Here is a 4,868-nt window from a genome sequence, read left to right on the forward strand (position 1 = left end):
GGTGCTGCTGGGAAGCCTGTGCAATCCCCGGTGCTTGCGTGTAGAGGCTCTCCGTTTCCTACAGTACAGCTGACAGGTTGTCTGCTCTTCCCTTCAAGGGTATGCTTCCCAAAATTACTGACCATAACATTTTTTCCTTGGCCTCCTGAGGCTTTGATGCACCCACTTTTGGAAAGCTGCTTTTCTGATAAGTATGCTGTGTGTAGCTATGCCCACATGATATTTATACTGCTCTTTTTTTTTTAATTCAAAGAAGCAGAAGGAAAAAAGAAAACTTCCTTTTTGTAACTAAATTTTGCATGTATGGAGAGAAGTCTACAGATTCAAATGTGTTAAGTATCCACACAGTTAACAACATGTCACTTCGTGAGAGAATTTTCATAATTAATGAACTGGTTCAATTTGCTCTGCCGCTTGACTTTGATTAATACATTTTTGAGTGTTCCCACTGGGACTCTGTCCAGTTTGTTTAGTAAGCTCTTATGTCTATATCCAGTTCATGTGTATGGATCAAAGTGTTGGCACCAAATACTGGCAATATTAGGCTATGTTACAGCCATTCTGACTCCACTTAAAAAGAAGATAGCAATATATCTTAAATCAAGTTCTTTGTGACTCATTTAAAAAAAAAAAGGAAAGAAATTTCACACTGTATTGTGTGGAAATGCTGTGATTTAAAAGTTCATCTCACGCAAGCTTTGCCAATTAAAGAGGTATTTATCAATCCAGACAGTAATTGTGCAGACCCAAACTGGCAATTTGTTCAATATTAAGCACTGAGCTGCAAAACTTCCATAATTAACAAACCTAACGAACGTTACCCTTCTTTGCCCAGCTGCTGTGATGGCTTTGCATGCTTATCTCACAGGTATGCTTTGGAAGTCCCCCCAGCCCCCGTACAGCAGAAGTATCTGCACCAGGTTTTAAAAGGGGTGAACCCTGGACTGATTCAAGGTACAAGGAAGGTGGGCTCCACAGCGTGCATTGCCCAGGGCAGCGGCTGGGGCAGGAGTGCAGGGGGCTGTCTGTGGGGTTCTCCCTGAGGGGGTGGTGGAAGGGGCTGGCTGCCCCATACGGCTGCCCCTGGGCGCTTCCAGAGCCCCGTCCAGGGATGCCCCTTCCCTCTGCAGCTCTCCCCTGGCCCCCACCAGGCAGCCTCCAGCCAGCTGGGGCCGAGGGGCTCTCATTTCATGTCTACCTGAACAGGACAGTCTGATGAAGGAGAAGTAACTCTTGGCTTTGGGGCATTAATTCACTCCTTGCTTGGTCGGGCTACAAATAACCCGTTTCTGTCAGGAGCAATATTTAGCATTGGTATGATCCCAACAGGGTGCAAAGGGGGCACATGTTGTAGGTACAGAGGTTTCTTTTGTAGTGAAAGCTCTAGGGTAGCCAAGAAAAAATCACTTCCTTTGGTTTTCATCTTAAAGGAGATTGCTAAATATCTTTTACCTCCCAAATGCCACGGGGCATATTCTGTGCTTGATGTAGGTGTATAAATGTCGCCGTGCCCGATTAGCATTAATGAGTATGTTGGGGAAAGGGGAGGTTTTGCCACGTAGTGCAGAGGGCCATTACCAGTCTGTGTGTTAACTCAGGGCTATCCTAGCCTTATTTTGAAGGCTGACATGTGGTGCTGAAGTACTTGTCTGGCTCTGTTTACCGGGGTAAATATCATCCCCAGAGAGCTGGAGGCATGAAGAGGATCAATGACAGTGTCAGAAAGCCCCCAGAGAAATCCTTTGTAGTAAGAAAATATGAGAAGGCTCAAAACAAGTTTTCAGTGAATGCTGTGTATATATATCCACATCGTCTCAGGGATCCCAGCTCCCTGCCCTTGGCCCACGGCACTGTGCTTCCAAATGACGGCAGTTGGAGAAGCATATCATAAGCCTATAGGGTTTAAATTAATTAGAGAAATTCCCCTGAGCTCAATCTCTGCTTTCCCTGGGGGTGACGGGGACCAGGCAGTTAATCACCAGCAGTAACAGACTGTCATGCCTGCTGCCCTGGTTTTGTTCAGATGTTATAAGGCTGAATGATATTGGATAATGAACAATGGGAGACAAGCTGGTGGAAACACAGAAAACACTGGCAGATTTAGGTGCACATTGTTTAGCTACTAGTAGGAGAACAGCCTCAGAAAAAATGTGTTCTTTTTAACTTTTCCCATGGGGCTCCTGCTCCCATAATACTTCAGTGGGTTTTACAGCTGCTTATTCCCGCTCTGCAAGGACGCCAAAGCAGTGTTTGTATCTAGCTGATCCATCGGCAGCATTTGTCTTACAAGTTATGTCTCATCACTTAAGCACTTGCAAGCAGTCTTCGGCCCAGCAAAAAGAGTGCGTGTAACATGCTGCATGTAGTAAATTAGCTCTGCAGATAACTTGCATGGATGAATCCTTGTTCATTCAGCAATTTAGTTATGCGGTTATTTTCATTACATAGGTTACAGGTGACTTACCAGCAAATTATGAGTTGGTTAGTGGCCGCTTTCCTCTACCATATATTGAAAGAACTGTAAAACCAAACCACTCATTAAACTAAGTAAGTATGCTGTCTAGCATGGCATCCCCACAGATTTGTCTACCAATAGTTTACACATTTGAGAGACTCCCTCTTTTTTAAAGCCTTGCCCGTAAGCACTTTCAGTTCTCCTGAAAGAACTGGAGAAACTCTGATAACATAAGAGTGAAATAAAGCTCTGTATTTTCAAAACAGTGTACAATATAAAGTAGCCCATTTAGCCTGTGCTGATTTTTTTAACTTTCTTTTATATGGAGTATATATGACTACTGAAATAGTGCAGAAAGAGTGTTTTCTCTGTCAGTTTATTTGATTTATGTGTTTGGCAGATGTTTTTCAATTTTATTCTTTGCACTGACTATTGATCAGCGAGTTGGTTTCTCCTCTCCTATGTCTAACTTTCAGTAGTAATGATATGGGGTGTTTTAAAATGAGAGAAACAAAACTGAGAAAAATATAGTGCTGACAGGAAGACTCAAAATCTGGTGTGAGAGGTCAATGAGGTTAAAAGCATGACTTCTTTTTAACTAACTGGCTAGATTTCAGATGGATATTCTGCCTTTAGCAAATCCTCACAATAGTGCAAGGGCTGCTAAAGACTGGCTACCAATCCAGCAGCAGAGCCAGGGCTGCTACTTTGGGCTGCCATTTCTTGGTTATTACTTTGCTTCTCCAACTACTGCAGCAGAACATCTCACAAAATCGTTTGGTCTGGTTGCAGTGGAGACTATACTTTGGGGAGGATGCTACCTTTTTGTCTGTTTATCAGTATATCCTCCCCCCAGCAGATTTTTTCAGCATTTTGGCCAATGACAACCCAATTTGGTAGTGGAGAAGTTTCAGGGAGTGGGGGCAGTTAGCTCCTTTCCCTTATGCTTTAGCCTGTTAGGAAAACTGAGTAAACACAGAGACTGCTGTGCTGCTGTTGAGTATGTAGGAACTACTGCTTACTGGATGACCTTTGGGGTACATGTGTGGCCCCGGGAGGGAGCAGGGGCTGTGAGGAGCCCAATTCAGGGGCTGTACCATGCGTCCCCCTTGAGGTTCATGTTAAATGCATGAAAATTCGATGGTTCCACATTCCAGGTCTTGTCTCACAGTAGATGAGTTGTGGTTGCTTTACTTTGATTCTTCTGAGGCATTTGTCACAAATCCCATCCCCTTTACATCCCCTCAGTTGAGGCACACCAAAGGCCCAGATCTGTTCACAGTGTGGTCGGTGGCCAGCCCTCTTCCCAAGGTGGGTTGATGCTCGATCTGTCCAGGCACTTGAGTGTGCTATCATAAAACATAATATATACATGATATATAATATATAAAATATGTAATAATATACTACAATAATATACTAAAATGCTAAAAAAATCTGATGTTGATTTCAGTGTTATTGTCACCTTTATGTAGGCTCTTCCTCCAACAGAAAATATGAGGGGTCAGAGGAGATAGGATTTTAAAAGGGGCAAGTACCAAGATATTTAAGAGAAGAGGAAAATTGGCATTCATGACAGGAAAAGCCAATGAAGTCCTGGAAAGAAAATTAACAAGGCTGCTGCGTCTTCTGATACAAGAAGCAGGGCGGGAGGAGGGGAGCACAAATTAAACTAGCAGATGGAAGATTTACAGTCACCAAAAACATCCCAGTGCAGTGGTGTGGGGTGAAGCTGTGGGGTTCCCTTTAATAGAGCAGTGGTGGCAGTAGGAATTTGCTGTGTTCAAAGAGACGAACGGGATGCACCAGCACCACCCCCGTCCCAGCCCCCAAACAAGATCCTTCTCACCCATAGGAAGAAACACTTGCTGGATGAGTCGAAAAGGGGCTCTTCCCTGTCTCAGACAGGAGCAATTAAAATTCTTCTTTGTGCATCTCTGAATTTGGGGTCCAGTTGTGAAGCATCCTAACTAATTTAGATGATTGATCCTTTTTTGTAATTAATTCAAGTGTTCATGTAGTGTCATTGCTTACATCATAATGTGATATTCCTGTAATGCTTAAGAACCTTTGTTATGCACCCCAATGGATTCGGCAGTGTAAAAACAGAGGAAAAAAGATAGTTGTTACCCCCAGAAGCACATTTTACACTTCAGTCTAATGTGCATCTTACTACTTCAGGGAAAGCAGTGTGTTAACTTAGAAAATGCCGTGCTAACTTTTCTGGTCACAGAAACATGTGCGGAAAAAGTAGTGCTTGATCAAAACAGGATCTGTCACTGTCATCTGCTAATGAAACACTGCAATTGTCATTCTGTATTTCCAAGAATAAAGGAGAAGCACTAGTGCTATTTTCCTGCTTCTTACAGAACACAAAGGTCAGTGACACGCAGAAAATGGCATTTCATTAACT

This window comes from Gavia stellata, chromosome 1 (assembly GCF_030936135.1).
Source record: "Gavia stellata isolate bGavSte3 chromosome 1, bGavSte3.hap2, whole genome shotgun sequence".
NCBI lineage: Eukaryota > Metazoa > Chordata > Aves > Gaviiformes > Gaviidae > Gavia > Gavia stellata.